The sequence below is a fragment of the Notolepis coatsorum genome (assembly GCF_963971535.1).
Source record: "Notolepis coatsorum genome assembly, chromosome: 1".
Lineage (NCBI taxonomy): Eukaryota > Metazoa > Chordata > Actinopteri > Aulopiformes > Paralepididae > Notolepis > Notolepis coatsorum.
In genome coordinates this window covers 275134944-275153524 of record NC_140165.1, presented here as the reverse complement: position 1 = coordinate 275153524, position 18581 = coordinate 275134944, and the positions used below count along the sequence as shown (strand labels likewise).

Here is an 18581-nt window from a genome sequence, read left to right as displayed (position 1 = left end):
TTCGTCAGCCCTTCACAGTGGACACCGAACAGGCCACATTTGCGCGGTGTTTGAAAAAAGATGGGACCCACTTGAAAAGGGTGAGATGGAAAATGAACCTGCAGGACAGAGAAAGAAGAAAAAGAAAAAAGGACATTGAAATAAGGGACATTGAAATAAGGGAACAGGGGAGGAAATTAGGCCACTTTACTAGCCAAATGCAAGTATTTTTTATGTTTGGCGAGTGATTCATGAAAAAATACTGCTAAAACTATAAGGAACTATTTTTACATAAAAAATTCTCCTCTCTTTTCCTATTCTCTCCTCTCTTCTCCTATTTTCTCTCTCCTCCCACTCTCATCTTATCTAAATACACTCCAAATACAACTCAAACGTTCCTGTAAGTTTTCCTTTAACAACAAAAAGCAACATTATATTGGATATTCACCTGCTGTGCGTAATCAAAGCTGTAGTGCATCGTGATATCTCTGCTTGCAGGTGGGGAGGGGCCTAGCGACAGATCCATGTTCTCGGCGCATGTGCGCTTTGTGGCGACAGTCATCTCCTGCAACAGCTCGCGTTCTCTGTCAACAAGGGCCAGATGTTTTAACTGCACCTGGATGAAAGCATGAATGAAAGAAAACGTTATTTAACAGATTGCAGAATGGGTACAACACAGTACGGCTCAATACACACACACACACACACACGGCTAATGAGGTGGCAGTGCTCAGTTATCCTCAGGTTATCCTAATGTCATGTGTGTTGAAGCTAGGGCTGGGCGATATGGCCTAAATATGATATCACGATATTTTCTCACCTTTCGGCGATACACGATACACATCACGATGTTTTTCTTTTTTTCCCCAAACAATTCATTATGAGGCTTACCAAGACAGTATTCGAGTTTGCAAGCTAACATTAAAGACAAAATAAAATACCCATGCATTTAGCATTTTTATATTATATATTAGATTTAGATTATTGGATTATTAGATTATATATTGCATATATTTAGCAATGAGATATTATATGATTTAGATATGAAATATGATTAATTGAAAATGGGGGACCCTGATGTAAACAAGACGAAAGTCTTTCTCTGGTCTGCATCCCCTTAACAATTGTATGTATTGAGCTGTACTGTACCCATTCTGCAATATGTTAATAAAGTTTTAAATCAATCAATCAATCAATAGCATTTTAGCATTTTTATGAAACTACTGTATATTTGTATGTCTAAATGTTTTGATGAATTGAAAATGGAGGACCCTTATGTAAAAAAGGCGAAAGTCTTTTTCTGGTCTTCATCCTCCAGTCCACTGTTGTTGTATTGAGCTGTACTGTATTGTACCCATTCTATGTCGTCATCGGACGTTGCTATGTTTGGGTAAATACTGTAAACAAGCCACTATGGACGGGGGTACAGGGGAATAGATGGTGGTAAAAAACAGTCTGTAGTGTAGTAGTGAAAGTAGACTGTACACACCTGGAGTTTCTCCACCTGCAACTTCTCTGGCCTTCCCGCGGCTTGCTGTAATTGGTTATTGTTGGAGTAGCATTGAGAACACAGATCTGTCCTGGGTTTTGTGATCATTATCTGCGGAAGGAGTGCTTTCCACAACCGAAGGAAGGATCTCTGACCAACAACACGAAATCCTGAAAAGACAAGTGTTTTTGTTAGATTGGTAGAATAAGAAAAAGTGGGAACCATGTGTGTGTGTGAGAGAGAAAGAAAGGGGTGGTTTTATGACATACCTTCTATACCGCTGTAAAGGCGCCACAGGGCAGCTTTGGTCAGATTGGTTGGCAGTAACTTTGCAGTGAAATCCTTGTGACCAGCATGACGGCCAGGCAACACAATCGCATGGAGGACAGCAAAGTTGATCAGAAATTTCACAACCCTTTTTACGTCAAAAAGAGACAAAAAACGCTTGTGATTTCTCGGCTGTTTCTTCCTCTCCCGCGGTGTGAGGCCATCTGTCTTGTAGTGTTTGAAAAGGCTTTTGAGAAGCGCATCGCTGATCCTAAACAAAAATGTTAACAATAGGGAAGAGAATTAATGAATGAAATACACACATTGTACACACTGTATCTGTATGTCATATATTATGTTATGATGAATTGAAAATGGGGGACCCTGATGTAAACAAGATGGAAGTCTTTCTCTGGTCTGCATCCCCTTAACAATTGTATGTATTGAGCTGTACTGTACTGTACCCATTCTGCAATCTGTTAATAAACTTTTCAATCAATCAATCAATCACTCTTGTTTACATTCAGGTGTAGTTTTTAAGAATCCCTATCCTAGCAATGTGCATTACAAAATGGCCGCACAAAAACTACACTACCCAGAATATCCAAAATGGACGCCCTCGCAGGGTAGAATAGGATTCGACGACTATATCTAGACTTTAACACCTATTTAAACCTATTTAAACCTATTGCTAAACATACATATACGTCCAATACAATACATCTACGTCCAATACAATATACAAGCATAAAAACACTTACCCATAAATGAAACAGAACGTTGGACGACAGACGACAACGTCGTGGAATCTGTACGTTGTCCTTGAAGCCAGGCGTATAGCGTTGACTTTCTTTGTACTTTGCGTCATCTCTGAAACATTTTGGCATGTTCCAATAATGGACAACAGACACATGTCCCTTTCTCTTGGTGTCAACGACGCGGTGTCCAATCGGTTTTGGTAAATTAGCTCAACCGACAGTTTTTTTGAACAAGACAGGGCAGATCGTTCTGAATTTTCCTTTCGGCGCGCCTGGCACTTGCAGTGGAAAGAGTTTATCTTTCCGAGTTCCTCTTCTATTTCGCCCTCCACCGTTAAACCAGACATCTTTTCAACTGATCGCATGGTCGATTCAGCTGAAAAGCCCAATGCTACAGTTTCAACGCAAAGGTCTCCGTCTTCCTCTGTTTCACCATCGTCGGCAGGTTCGATTGGATCTGGGACAATTTCATCTGCGTCTTCATCTGCGTCTTCGGTCTCTTCATCGTCGGATAAAAGAGCTGGTGGCGGCTCACCTTCAGTGATGACCATGTAGTCTGTGATGTGGTCACTCATCGTCGCCGAGGAGTCTATACTCATTCCATCTCTTCCTCTATTAAGAGCAGCTGATAATTTTTGTGCGGCCATGTCGATGTTATCTAAGCAGCAAAAAAGTGTTCTCTGCTACAGGTGCTGTGAATATAAACACCACACCGTGTGGGGGCGTACCTCACATCAACAGCAGCCTTTCACATGCAAAAATAGGACAGCCAGAGGGAACTGCCCCCACAGCTTCGTGAGAGACGATCAGAGTATGTCTCAAGGAGCCATTTTTAAACACAATTTAAACACAATTAGAGTTATTATATATGTTCGCTGTTATACTAAATATGTTCTTCAACCCTCGAACTGTAAGTATATAAAAAAAAAAAAAAAAAACGGAAATGAAAAAAAAAAAAAAAAAAAAATCTTTCTCTTCTCGTGAGGAACCTGGGTCGCCGAGTTGTAGGCGCGCACGCTGGGCGGAGTCACATATTGACTGAACATCCACTCAGAGGATCTACTTTCAAAAAGGTAAGCAGAAAAACCTGTTACGTTAAGTCGAAATCTGCATAGTTAAAACAGCCGTTATGAGTGGATGCATTCTCATTATTGTCTTGTGAATAAGTTGCTAAAAATATAAGTAAACCCATTGAATTGTGTTGTTGAAATGAATATTTGCAAGGTGCAATCTATACTAGAACTTTTTTATTTAATTTTTTTTCCACTCACACCTTTCTCTTTCTCTCTCTGTCTTTTTTCTGCACCAAGTTAGAGTGACCCATTTATTTAAGTTAGGGTCGTTTATTTAAGTTTACATTTACATTTACATTTAGTCATTTAGCTGACGCTTTTATCCAAAGCGACTTACAAATTCTGTACGACAAGCCATCAGGAAGGGCACAACTCTATCAGCTGAGCAACAATGTTCATCAAAGTGTTGAGTGCTACAGTGTAGGTTAGTTTATTAGGACAAGTGCATGACAGTACGGTTAGTTAGGGTTAGGTTTTTAATTATTTTTTTTATTTTTTTTAATTCAGATAATGGTTGAAGAAGTGCGTCTTTAGTCGACGGCGAAAGATTGGACGTGATTCGGCTATCCTAACTGGGGTGGGTAGTTCATTCCACCATTGTGGGGCAAGGACTGAGAATAGGCGACTTCTCTTTGATGACCCTCCCGGAGCTTGGATAGGAGTAGGTCTGAGGCGGCCATAAGATGCAGAGCGTAGGGGTCTTGAGGGTGTGTAGTTAGAGACCATTGAGAGCCCCAGGTAGAAATACCACTATTTAAGTGATAGGGTAACCCTAAGACCTCGGGGAGGCCTGGCTGTAATGTACAGGGGCTTGAATATGGCCGGAGTGAATGAGTAGACAAAACCATGGGATTGTAGGTCTGAAGTGCGTGAGAATTACGAACGGGTTACGGTAAAGGTTGATCAGCCTTGATTAGTCCTGATTTAGTCTCTTAATTGCGTCAGCCAACTGCAATCCTGGTCTGCGAAATAAGCTTAGTCGATTGAAAAGGTTATGAGTCAGTTATACCCATATTGGATATGGTTAGGTTATGAGTTACGTTATACCCATATCGGATATGGTTAGGTTATGAGTTACGTTATACCCATATTGGATATGGTTAGGTTATGAGTTACGTTATACCCATATTGGATATGGTTAGGTTATGAGTTACGTTATACCGATGTTTTATTCCCATATTTCAGTGTTGTGTACTGTATTATACAGGCTTCTTAAATTCTAAGTGTTATATGTCCAAATGTGTGGAATATCTATTATGTTTTAGAGCCTATATCCATAGGTCGTTAGCTGTTTCCTTATTTGTCAGATATTGTATGATGCAGGCTCCAGGCCTCGCCGTTGGAGGACGGTGTGTGTAGAGTGCTATAGTGTTGAATGGTATATTATATATACATTGCTATAACTGTTCTTGGTAAGGTGACCATTATCGTTATATTAAAATGAATATACTGGTGGTAGGGGGGCCAACCTATTGTTGTTAAAGCATATATCGTTCATATTCCATGGTTGTGCTGCTCTGCGAGGAGGGGTCTTGGCTTCACGGACTTTTGAATCCTTCGTTGCTGCCGCACGAGGGAGGGGAGGTCTGTGGAACCGGAATCTGTTGAACCCTCTTGGCATTGCAGTTCCTGACTATGCTTTGACGATTAGATGAATGTATCTAGTTCATTAAAGATAGGCGGGTATATACTCCAAATCTGAGAAGGAGCGGGTATTATATTATATTATTATATTATGCTATATAAGCAGTTGTGGGAGCGGGTATTATATTATTACATTATGCTATAAAGGCAGTTGTGGTTAGTTTATGTGAACACCGCCGTGCGCACTGCCGGCCCATCAGCCACCACGGACGCGCGACTCATGGGCTGGAAGCAATCGTTTTCGTTTTCGTTGGATATAGAGGCGTGCACCACGCGCATATTCACAGAAATATTATACACTCAATATCTGCGTTGTTACCACACTTATAGTAGATGCTGTTGAACCAGCAATCTTTATCTTTTCTAATGCGAATTAGCCATATTGCGGGGTACAGCCGCACTGATCATCATTCTATAATGAATTCTGATATTCTAATTAAATATATAATAGCTGGTTATACATGCAAGATGGACAATGGAACACTGGAACTGGAAATATTTGAAGACACATATGGACTATGCATTTACAGCTATTCGCTTTCAATGCAAACCCGCGAGTGTCTGGGGGCGCCGCTGCGTCCTAAATCAGGGTTTCACGTATTACATATGCATGAATAAACGTATTATTGATAAACGCAAGGCACGAAGACCATAAAGTATGATACAGATATCATTTTCATCGTTCATTCGTTTGGCTCTGACAAACATAACCTTCCATGGAATGAAATATATACCAAATGAATTGCTTTAATTCCGGACTCAAGGTCCAGTTCGTTCCATGCCGATTAAAGACCCCCTAAAGAGGTCCTGCGTTATATTATTACATAATTATAGTTACACGCACAGTGTGCAGACTGCATGACATACAAAGGGCCAAGGGGGGAGAGGGACTTTCGTCTTGTTTGCATCAGGGTCCCCCGTTTTCAATTCGTCATAATCATCATGTTGTTGTTGTTGTTATTATTATTTCTTTGGTCGGAGGCGCGGGGACTGTTAGTGCCGCTTGCGGTACATAGTAGATGTGTAACGTTGCTGGAGACGCACATAATTCACACAGGAGTGCATTGATGAAGACGCACATATTGGAATATAGAGCATACAATACTGGGACGCGCCGCCTATTTTATTGGAGCAACGTGCGCTCGGTCGAGGCATGTTCCTGCCGGCGCCGGGGGCAACAGGGAGCCGCCGCGGGCTGTTCATTCATTGTTTTCTTTTGGACGATGTGGGCCCCTTGCGCTCGGTTCAGCCTGGCCCGAATAAGAACGATATGCGTCGGGTGCGTTGTCAGGATGGGGGGTGTGACAAGCGGTCACTGCACTAATCATAGAACATTATGTTAATGAAATTGGAATATGGATACTGCAGTTGCTATAAATAGGAGAAGCGGGTCGATAAAACCAGGTGTTTTGTTTTTTCTTTTGATAAATAGGAGACGTTTTTATTTGCGCAGGCAGCGCCGCCACGCTCCGATGCGAGACGAGCATGCATTTAGCTGTATATAACGACGGAGTAGTGAGCAATCATACATTTTATTTTATTATTTTATTTGGGTTTATTACGGATCCCCTGGCTGATGCCATAGCCACTGCTGGTCTTCCTGGGGTCCATGAGGAACAGTTATTATTATTACAATTCTTTGTTTTTTAGAGACAGTACCAAACACATTATTGCATGATGGAAATAACGGGTTGGTGCGTGCACAGTGACGGAAGAACAGAAGTAGACAGGTCAACATTTTATATGCTTTTTAATAACAGTGTTGAATACAATTAGATATTGTTTTTGAAAGTGAATCTGCTGTGGTTGCGGCGGAGGTTTTGAGGCAGGTTAATCCAAGGAGTTAATGCTCTACAAATAAAAGATATCCTTAGAGCGTTGGTTTTAGGAACTGGCAATTCAAGCTGCTGCACTGCATGTGTACTGCTCATGCACAGTATTACAGTATCCGTGAACTTAGAACTGTACTGCTAAACTCCTTAAAACCAGATTTTATTTCCTTGAATGAAACTCATCTTTCCACAGACTTGCTTGAGTTCAAGGGCCTCACCTGGTTTGGTTATAATCGGGTTGGTCACAGAAGAGCGGTTAAAGCCTCTGGCGGCGTTGGTATTTGTGTAAAGAACACTATTTTTGATACATTCTCAGTTATTATTGTGGACAAAGCCTACGATGGAATTCTCGCTCTACGTTTTGAACACCGGGAGACAAAGTATTCTTTCATTATCATTTCTTGTTATCTGTCACCGGAAACCTCACATTGGGGATGTAATGCAGACTTTTTCTTTAACCATTTACTGACGTTACTGTATACAGTTAATGCAGATGCTATTTATTTGTGTGGTGATTTAAATAGTCGCATTGCAGATCTGAAAGATTATGTGGAGGCAGATGACATCCCGCCTAGATCCGCTTTAGATCTGACTGTAAATAAACATGGACAATCCTTCATTGAATTTTTAAAAAGACTCAAAATGCTGTGTAGTAAATGGGAGATTAAACGCTGACAAAGATAATTTCACTTAAATTTCTATAAGGGGGAAAGCTGTTGTGGACTATATTGTAACTCCTCACGTTGGCTTGAAATCATGCATTGAATTTAGTGTTTATACACCATCTGAACTTGTTGGCTCTGAAGGTGCAAATCTTATTGATATCCATAGTAGATTACCTGATCATTCAGTACTATGCCTACACTTTCGGGCCGGTGACTCAGTTAATATCTAGAGCATGGTTGAACCCCTGCAGCAAATCAAACCATGTAATAGACACCTGCCAGCTAATTTTCTTTCCTCTGAGATTTGCCGGGGGCTCTACTAGATGTCATGGAGCTCTTGAATAACGGTCCGAAAAACCAGGAGAATATTGATCTCTGTTACAATAATTTATGTAGTTTTCTGCATAAAGAAATTGGTCGACACTGTGCTATAAAGAAAGGCGGTTCGCCCAAAAAGTATTTTAAGACCAAACAACCTTATTGGAATAATGAATTAAATGGGCTATGGCTTAATTCAAAGGCAGCCGAAAAATCTTTTCTAAAATGCAAGGAACAGTGTGTGAGAAGAGACTTACTGAATGAATTTAAAGCTTGTCAAACTAAATTTGATAAGAAACTCAGATTTTTCAAACAACGTTTCAAGAGAGGACAAGCTCTCCATATAGAACAACTACGAGTCAGTAATCCCCAGCAATTCTGGAAAGAAATAAATAAACGAGGCCCAAAAAAAAAAAAAAAAAAAAAAAAAAACAGACAGTCCCAAAGGAGATTGTATTGGATAACGGTGAATCATGTTTTGAAACTGAGCAGATTCTGAAAAAGTGGGAAACCGACTATAGTAGTCTGTATGCTTGTAGTAGTCACCCTTTATTTGATGATGGTTTCCTGACAGAAAGATGTAAGTTAAAATGTGAGGCCGAACTTGGGATGAGCAATAGCCCTACAGGTTGTGAATTATTAAATAGTGACATTACGTTAGACGAGGTACAGAGTGTAGTGGACAGAGCGAAACTGAAGAAAGCTATGGGTATTGAGGAGTTGTCGAACGAGGTCCTTAAAACTCCCTATCTGCTGAATGTATTACACTGTTTATATCAAACTTGTTTTAACACAGGCACCATCCCCTCGATATGGAACAAGTCCATTATTAAGCCCATCCCCAAATCTGCAAAAGCTGACCCTAGAGTCCCACTAAATTACAGAGGTATTAGTTTGATCAGTACAGTTTTTAAGTTATACTCAAGTGTTCTTAATAATAGATTAAATAAATACTTAGAATATAATGAAATGTTGGTGGATGAGCAGAATGTGTTTAGGGCTAAGAGAGCTTGTATTGATCATGTTTTTGTTTTATCATCGGTGGTGAGAGCCAGATTGGACGAGGGCAAGAATACATTTGTTTGTTTTGTTGACTTTAAAAAAGCCTTTGACTGGATTAATAGAGAGCTTTTGGACTATAAATTAATCTGTTCTGGTATTGATGGTCTATTTTATAAGGCTATCAAAAGCCTGTATAGGGCCCCATCTGCCTGTCTGCAGCTGAATGATGTTAGGCCCGGCTGGTTCCCCACCCCATTCGGTGTAAAACAGGGAGATGTGCTTTCTCCTACTTTATTCGCCCTTTATGTTAATGACCTGGCGCAAGAAATCAAACAAGCCATGAGCGGTTGTGTGTTCTGTGCGATCTGGGAGTGGTGGAGGATGAATATCATTTTGTTTTTTATTGCCCTTTGTACACCATTTTGAGGAAGGCTTTATTTGAGAAAATTCAAATTGTAAACCCAGATTTGTTTTGGCAGTCTGAGAGTTGTATGTTGAGTTTTTTTTTTTTTGTGGAGGACATCTTCGGTTTTGCAGGATTTTTGGAGAAGGCATGGCACCTGAGACAAAACACACTGTATCCTATATAATTGTATTTGAATTCACCTTGTTTTTCTGTTTATTTACATTGAGTACGGCTTGTGTTATATTACGTTTTATTGTATTTTCTTGTGTTTTTTTTATGGCCATCTTGGTCTATGTCATTTGTTAAGTAATTGGTAAAGTATATTATTATATACTTATTGTTATGTGTCTTGTAAGCCCATATGGGCTGGGCATACATCTGTATGTAAGACACGAAAATAAAAAATATCAAATCAAAATCAAATAAAATAAAAAAATACAAATAACGATCTGTTTATGTATGGTTACAGGAGTTTTACTGCTCATCTGTCTTCAACGTTAGGCCAAGAGAGGCGCCTGGCGGGCATGCATATACGGCTCACATTAGACCTTGGTACTAACCGTGCTGCCCAGTTCGGGGAAACCTGGGGCTTACAGAGGTCACCGCTGGCGGTGCCACATCGCAGAGCGATGGTCAAGATGACGTGTAATTAAACGTTGCACTATCTGACATGAGTACGTCTCCTGGAAATACCGATTGCTCTTCCCATTTTAAAAACAATATAATTAATATGCTGAGATCAGGACAGAGTGCTATCCAGCTTCACTCCAAGAGGATTAGTACTTTCGACTTGTTGAACTGCCGAATTACACAAGTTTAAATGAATCTTTGGATTTGTAGATTACCTGCCTTGCACAGTGCATTTGGTTTTGGGGATTTTGAGGGCAGGTCTGCTGCATGCTGCCCAGTCATGCGCGGCATTACACCGCTCACGGCTTCAGTGTGCATTATTGTGTGATGGTGCAGAGTGGACGCGTCCCCCTCTCTCTCTCTCTTGCATCCAATGAGTCATGTGTCTGTATTTTGTAATCAATCTGGACGTGCACGCCGAGGGACAGGGGGCGCAGAGCAACAGCGGAACCTCACATACTGCTTTACCTGCGGAAGACCCGGCCATTGGGCCCGGAACTGTTGGGACAGGGGAACCCGCGAGGGAACACAGGGAGGGAACACAAACACAGGCGCACATACACACACACACTCTGATACACACACACGTACACTGACACATGAACACACACACTCTGATACACACACGTACACTGACACATGAACACACACACTCTGATACACACACGCGCTGACTGCGCGCACGTCGCACACGACACTCCGCTTCGCTCTCTCTCCCTATTTGGTCCTTATTTTACGTTATTTTTGTTTTTTGGGTGTAGATTTTGTATTTTTTCTTTTTACTCTTTTTGGGTTTTGAGTCTGGTTCATTTTAAGTTTGCCATTTTATTGTAATCTCTGTCTGGATGTCATTTTAATGTGTTGGATTGATTGGTAATGTTGGCGGGGAGAGCCGCTGTTCTATTCTTCTCTCTCTCTCTCTCTCTGTGACTCTGGGGCGGGCAGCGGACTTGATCCCACACGGACCCAATACTCAGCCATGGATATCCTCTGTCAAGGGGGGACGGGCCATGGTGGGATGGGCCATGGTGACTGTGGTGACAGCTGGACCACACTGACAGTAACAGGTCCGGAAGCTCATGGAGGAGAGGAGGTGGAGTATGAGACATTGGAACACTAAGTAGTGACGTTACATCCCCCGACGGCTCTGTGGTCGAGGTCCTGCTGGGCCTGGCGACCTGGGGTCATGGGCTAGCACGGAGCAGTGGTACAGAGGACCCCCCGCTGTGAAGCCATGGAGCGGTTTGGACGAATACGGGTCTGTCTTTGTCGGATATGTTTGTGTCACTGATGCTAGTGCTCTTATCATCCTGACGGGTGGTTGCTGCTGCACTTACCGAGGACAAGGACTCCTCCTTCTTTCCAATGTTGAAGGGAGCGGCCGTTGGGATGGACGCTCACTGAGGTTGACAGAGGACGTGCGCCGCTGCTACATCTCTCTGTATCCTCCTGAAAAGACGTCTGTATCCTCCTAAAAAGCCATCTCTCAGTATTCTACCAAGAGCCATGACAGTCCCCACCACGGTGCTATCTCTCCTCCCCTCTTCTACTCCTCCTCCCCCGTTTGTCCCCCACTGACTGTGCAGGAAGTGGAGCTGTCCATTGCCACGTATTACCGGATCGTGATATCCAGATATGGGAGGGAGCTATGCCTAGTCTCTCCTCGCCAGATGACATGGACTCCTGATACCGGGAGAAGAAGCCTCATATTATAGGACTCTGTCTCCTACTCTCATCTCTCTCTGTCCCTCTCATTGACCGCACCAAATTCTCTCTCTCCTCTGGGCCCCCAAATGTATGTGGTCACACTCCACAAGCCCAACTAGGTTGCGTGCAAGTCTGATGTATTAGTGTTGGTCATCCCATACGTTGAACATTGTGATTAGAAATATGTCCAGAGATGTGCTGAGATCCATCGCGGACGTCGGACGGTGGTGTCCTGTGCCAAGGACGTTTTTTCCTGAACTTCGATATTAGATCTTTTTTGGCCTTTTAACAGGTTCATGCTAAGTGAGGTTGAGGTCTGTGGTATGTGTTTATGATTCATCCGCAGCCTTGTTCTCGCTAGGTGTTGGTAGGAACATTAGAGTGGTCTCCATTCCTGTGTCCTTTAGAAGTAGATATTGTGTACATCATTTGTTTCCTGTTTTGACGTGTCATTTTGTTTTCATGCAGTTATTTTGACGGGTGGACCGGGTTCACATTTGCTCTGGTGAGGGAGTTGTGGCCATGACCCCCCCACCGGGCTATGTGTGGCTGGTTCTCCTTTTTCCGCTTGATTGTGGTCCGGGCTGATGTACGGAGCCACGGATTGCTGTTGTTTGATATTTGGGTTGTTTTTATTATACACTGTTATGTTATGTTTGACAACTCACAGTGAGTCTGATGTGCTGTGAGCTGCGCAGAGGGCTGTTACCATAATAGCGGGACTATGGGACGATGTGTGCCTTTTATCCTCCAATTATGTCATAGTATTAAGCAAGTTATTATTCAAGTGTGTTCTTTAATAGGCCGTACTTTCTAGGCCGTGGATTGTCTCGGGAGGTTTTTGGCCACATGCAGAACTCTGTTTGATGTGACCGGTGGAGAGGTTGATGATTGTGCCGTTACTCTATTGACTCTTGTGCTTTTTACGGTGTGGATTGGGTCGGCCGGTTGGGTGTGTTTTTTATTGTGTGGTTGGTTGTTGATAATTTTGCATATGGTCCCCCTTCTATTTCATTTGTTCCCTAACTTAAGTTAGGGAAGGGGGGACTGTTGAAATATGACACCTATCATGTAGAGACATTCTCCCATCACCACACTATATAAAGTTTGTTTACGTCTCTCTCTCAGCCAGAGGGCCACTCACAGATCAGTGACCTGCAGCTGACCCCTGGTGCATGGTTCCGTCCCTCTCACACACAAGCATACACACACACCAGATACACACACACTTACACATAGGACAAGCTCACACACACACACACACATCCACACCCCCACACTCTCAAAGCACACACACACACAAACCTACACACACGTCACACGCACACATCTTCCCCACACACACACACACACACACACACACACACACATACATACACCCTCGCTCTCAACGCGCACACAGTGCAACTCATTATGACAAAATGCCACAAGCCAACTAATATACGACCAGGTCATCCACTGGTCACATATTCCAGACTCCATTAAATCACAGATCGTTATCATAGAGACACACACACACAAACTTGCACGTAAATGTGCGTTCCACGCACTCATGCGCGGCGGACATACAGGTGGACTAATACACACAGACACACAACGTGCACTCAGGACAAAGACACATACACACTGGACTAGGGGGCCAATAAAACACCCTGACAGAGAAACCACTGGACTTTACTTCTTTTACTTCTCTGCTTTGACTAGACTGGACGGACAAGACTGCTGGACGGACCCACAAAGGACTTGACTGTTTTTTCTTTCTTTTATATACTCGACCGGCCGGTTGTAACAATCTAGATTTCAATTGTACCTTGCTATATTCACCTTGTATAAATACTTTGCTTATTCACTTTTATATTACATTGCTTGTTAAACTTTTTATAATAAATACCTTCAAAAAGTGTTTCATCTCTTATATCTTTAAGTATCTTTTACAACTTTCACGTTTGAGTCTAAAACGTGACATCATCGAATTAAGGGAAAAAACACCACTAATCTCAAACGACATCTGAAGACATTCCACAAGGAAATCCAGGTAAATGTAAAAATGCATTAGCACCATATGACTGAGTGAATTTGTATGGACTAGTATATCATGGAGCCAATTGTGGTGGACTAGCCTGTCTGTTGCTAGCTACTAGCTAGCTAGCCCCCTGATGCTTGCTAACGCTAGCCATGTGACACCTAGCTAACGTACTGTGACTATGTGAGCCAGACGGACACAATTGATGACCAACAGATTGATTAACAGTAACCTAAGGTGACAATTCAACTGCATCGATTTGAAAATGTTAGAATCGATTAAAATCACAATTTCAATGTGTGCAGTAGTGCTGCTGTTATTCTCAATGTCGGTTACAGCCAACAAACACTATGCCATACGCTACTGCATCAACGTTATGATTAACAAAGGCATATGTAACGTTGTGTGGCATTAATTATTAACACATATATTACACTTAAGTTACTACAATTAGTTACTTTATTAATTCATATATTTGTGAGGTTACTGTTATAATTTGCATTACATTGAAAAGATACGAAGCTATATTTTTTAAAGGTGTATTTTTTTTATACAGAAAGAGGTATTATTTAGAATTCCTGTGACAAGTACATCAGCTGAAAGGTCATTCTCCTGTCTGAAACGTATCAAAACCTATCTACGCAATAGCTGTGGACAAGAGAGACTCACACATTATGACCAAAATGTTGATGGAAGCGTCTGTGCTGCATGAACTAAATTACACACCAACCTCAAAATGTGATTTATCATTTTATATGTTTATGCAAGCAGATTGCAATCAGATTGCTACTGTGTGTACTATACACACTACTATTATCTACTCAACTACTACTGTACTGTATGTTTGTTTACAACAGACAGTATCCTGTTAGTTAGTGTTGTTGTTACACTGCGATGGCTGCTGTTACTGAGTGTTATTTAATATTTATCATTCAAATAAATCGCTGCCAGGTGAGCAAGGCAAGAGATAATGTGGCAGATAGTCCAACTTCCGGTATTGAGATGTGTGGGTAGTTGACAAGTGACAGAGCTCGAAAAAAGGAAGTAAAACTAAATAAAACAAAAGAAAAAGTGACAATTCAAGGATATAAGAGAAAAGGAAGGATGAACACGAGAAATAGCGAGACAAAAAGGACCCCAGAAGAAGTACAAACGCTGCAGGAAAGATCTCGGCACAAGGAAATGGCAGAAGAGGTGGATCAGGCAAGCATGGCTCAGGAAGACAGAGAAATGGAGCCTGCAGAACCCACCTGGATAGCGAAGATGCAAGCGAACATACAAGCGGGCATACAAACTAGCATACAAGAGCTACGAGATGACATGCAGGCTGGCGTGGTGAGTAACGAAAAGGCTATCCAAGAGATACACGCTAGCATGCAAGCTAACGCAAAGGACATCCGAGCTATACAATGTAGCATACAAACTAGCGTACAAGCTAACACGCAGGACATGCAAGATAGCGCGTTGACTAGCCAACAGGCTAACGCAGCAGCTAACCAAGAGCTACAAACTAGCATACAAGCTATCCAGGCGAACATCGAAGGACTCAGGGAAGAGTTAAAGAAAGGCCAGGACGAGCTCAGAGAGGAGATGGATAAGGGACTCGAGGTAATGGATGGAAAACTACAGGAACAAGAGAAAGGCATAAAGATGTTGGAAGGAAGGACGGCTGAAACCGAGGAATGGACTACAGATTTACAAGATATTCTAAAGGAGACGCTCGAACAACAGAACATATTAAGAGAAATGTTAATGGACTTGGAGGGGAGGTCGAGGAGAAACAACATATGAATATGGGGACTGAAAGAAGGGATGTAAGGAGAATCTATGATCAAATATGTAGACAGCCTAATTCGAAGAGAATTGAAGATGACAGAACTCGACAAGTGTTACGTTCCAGCATGTGGCTGTTGTATGTTTGTACTTTTGTGCCCCCCCCCCCCCTTTTCTCTCTCTTTCTCTCTCTCTCTCTCCCACTCCCTCCACCTGCTATACTCTGATCCAGGTTCCTGTCCTTCATCAGGACACTAATTGGAAACCAGCCAGTCATCCCAGCCATCAAGCAAATCACCAGTTGACCAATCGGAAGCCCTCCTCTTGTTTTAAAACCCATGTGGCACTTCCTGTTTCCCCCCTTCTTTTTGTCTATATGCTGTTGGTCGAATGTTTGATTCTGAGATATTTAGCCAAATTGGTACACGTGTATGTGTGTGTGTGTGGGTTGGGAATTGGAGCAGGTAAGGGCCCAATACACTTGGTGCTACACGTAGTGGTATTATTGTCTAGACACACTAGGTAAGGAGTGATGCCACTCATTGTAGGTTTTGAACATAACGTTTGGTTAGTCAGTGTAGGTAGTGAGTAGTAGGTTTTATTTGACCTTTGTGTTTGTATATAGGTAGACAAGATATTCCTTACTGAGTTAGTTGTGTTTTGTTTTACTTAGTTTATTCCTTTGGCATCATTCAAGCTCCTTTTCCCTTCTCCCCCCCCCCCCCCTTTCCCCTTTGGTTGTGTGTATCAAATCCACCATTGTCATTGTTTGTTAGTCTGTTTTGTTTGTATATAAAAAAGGCACAATATATTACTTTCTTTAAACTAAACTTGTTGTGGGCATTGAATTATTTATCCTTTGGTTCATTTATCACTAATTACAACACAATCATCTTTTATGTTATTCACCCCTTCCCCTGGACATACTGGGGTTGTAACATAAAATGGGGGCTCAGTCCGGGATCTCCTGTAAAGGGTTCCTGGTTTTGATTATTGTTTGTGGTGATGTTCCACATAATTAATTCTTTCCTACTGTTATTGGTATTTTGTAATTGGTGTACTGTTGCTGTCCACTGCTGACATGGCACAGTTTACCATAGATCAGTTTGTTCAGTATCCCTCTGTTGAAATTTTTGTTAAGTGCCGAAAGGATGATTTGTTACTGATAGGCAAGCACTATGGTCTCCAGATATCAAGGTCTCTGCTTAAAAAAGAGATTAGGTCTATGGTGTTGGACAAATTGGTGGAGATGGAGATACTTGTGTTACCAGAGCAGCCTGGTTCTAGTGCCTTGGAGGAAGAGGGGACTACAGAAGTTAGTTCTCCTTTGTTGCAGGAGGAGCAACAAAAGTCACCAGTTGGCTTGGGTGCGAAGGCAGAGGTGAAACCACATGCTACCTTACCGCGCTTTGACCCGCTCTCTCCTAGCTCAACCAGTTCAGTGGTTGATGCACGAATGAAAATTCGCTTGACTCGGCTTCACATGGAAGCTCAAGAGAAGGCTGAGGCACGACAAATTGATTTCAGGCTAGCAGTACGCAAGCTGGAAATCGAGGCTGAAACGGCTGTTAAAATACGACAGCTGGAGTTGGAAAATGCAAGAGATGGTTTCCAGTCTCCGATGGCACAATCTTCATCTCAATCAATTCTGTCTAACACCATAGACCTAATCTTTTTTATATAAGATTGATCATCCTGTGTGTTACTTCTCTCGAAAGTTCAACAAACACCAGCTGAATTACTCCACGATCGAGAAGGAAGCCCTTGCTTTGTTGTTTGCGTTACAATATTTTGAGGTCTATGTTGGATCTAGTTCCATGCCTGTGGTTGTTTATACTGACCACAACCCGCTAGTATTCCTAGCTCGTATGTACAATCACAACCAGCGCCTTATGCGTTGGTCCCTGATGGTCCAAAACTATGATCTGGACATTCGCCATAAGAAGGGTACCGATAACGTGTTAGCGGATGCCTTATCTCGAGTGTAAGATGTGTGTGATAAAAAAATAGTATGTACAAAAGGAAATGGGAGATGGGTTTGTTTTTGTGTACGGGGGTGTTACGTTCCAGCATGTGGCTGTTGTATGTTTGTACTTTTGTGCCCCCCCCCCCCCTTTTCTCTCTCTTTCTCTCTCTCTCTCTCCCACTCCCTCCACCTGCTATACTCTGATCCAGGTTCCTGTCCTTCATCAGGACACTAATTGGAAACCAGCCAGTCATCCCAGCCATCAAGCAAATCACCAGTTGACCAATCGGAAGCCCTCCTCTTGTTTTAAAACCCATGTGGCACTTCCTGTTTCCCCCCTTCTTTTTGTCTATATGCTGTTGGTCGAATGTTTGATTCTGAGATATTTAGCCAAATTGGTACACGTGTATGTGTGTGTGTGTGGGTTGGGAATTGGAGCAGGTAAGGGCCCAATACACTTGGTGCTACACGTAGTGGTATTATTGTCTAGACACACTAGGTAAGGAGTGATGCCACTCATTGTAGGTTTTGAACATAACGTTTGGTTAGTCAGTGTAGGTAGTGAGTAGTAGGTTTTATTTGACCTTTGTGTTTGTATATAGGTAGACAAGATATTCCTTACTGAGTTAGTTGTGTTTTGTTTTACTTAGTTTATTCCTTTGGCATCATTCAAGCTCCTTTTCCCTTCTCCCCCCCCCCCCCCTTTCCCCTTTGGTTGTGTGTATCAAATCCACCATTGTCATTGTTTGTTAGTCTGTTTTGTTTGTATATAAAAAAGGCACAATATATTACTTTCTTTAAACTAAACTTGTTGTGGGCATTGAATTATTTATCCTTTGGTTCATTTATCACTAATTACAACACAATCATCTTTTATGTTATTCACCCCTTCCCCTGGACATACTGGGGTTGTAACAACAAGACAGGGATTTAAAAGAGCACACAAGACGCTGGCGCCGAAGCCGCGGTTGGACAAACCACCAAGAGCAGTTATAGTTAATTTCTTGGAATTCAAAGTCAAAGAAAGCATCCTCAGAGCAGCCTGGCAG

The 18581-nt window shown here is 42.1% G+C and overlaps 1 protein-coding gene and 1 long non-coding RNA gene across 2 annotated transcripts in view; both read right to left on the bottom strand.

The window, feature by feature from the left end:
* Positions 1-18581, bottom strand: part of caln1 (calneuron 1) — a gene marked incomplete at its 3' end in the record, with an annotated part of 545727 nt that overhangs the window by 375823 nt on the left and 151323 nt on the right. The window lies entirely within an intron of this gene.
* Positions 1414-2587, bottom strand: LOC311234891. The gene is made up of 3 exons (XR_014620111.1): positions 2497-2587; positions 1738-2006; positions 1414-1638 (listed from the first exon to the last, which is right to left on the bottom strand). It is a non-coding gene; the product is annotated as an uncharacterized lncRNA (long non-coding RNA).